Source organism: Echinops telfairi, unplaced genomic scaffold (genome assembly GCF_000313985.2).
Source record: "Echinops telfairi isolate 266 unplaced genomic scaffold, ASM31398v2 ScPeMD7_655;HRSCAF=1070, whole genome shotgun sequence".
NCBI classification, from domain to species: domain Eukaryota; kingdom Metazoa; phylum Chordata; class Mammalia; order Afrosoricida; family Tenrecidae; genus Echinops; species Echinops telfairi.
In genome coordinates, this window is record NW_022104553.1 from 29022171 (window position 1) to 29022521 (window position 351).

Below are 351 nucleotides of genomic sequence, written 5' to 3' on the forward strand. Positions count from 1 at the left end.
CTTAACTGGCCAAGCACGTCTTCCTTGGGCTTTAGGCTTTTTCAAGAGCTCTCCGCAGGGGCAGTCTTGGAAGAAGTCTTGCTCCTTAGAGGCAAGGATGGCGAGGCGTTGTCTGGCGTACTTTGACCGTGTTGTCAGGAGGGACCGTCTCTGGAGGAGGATGTTAGGTAAGGTGGAGGGTCGGTGAAAAGAAAGGAAGCCCTCCACCAGAGGGGCTGACACCGCAGCCACATCAATGGGCTCCGGCATAGGACCAACTGTGAGGACGGCGCAACGCACAAGGCGCAGGGCCACAGTGTTTAGTTCTGTCTTGCACGGGGTCACTATGGGTCCCACCCACCCACCCACCAC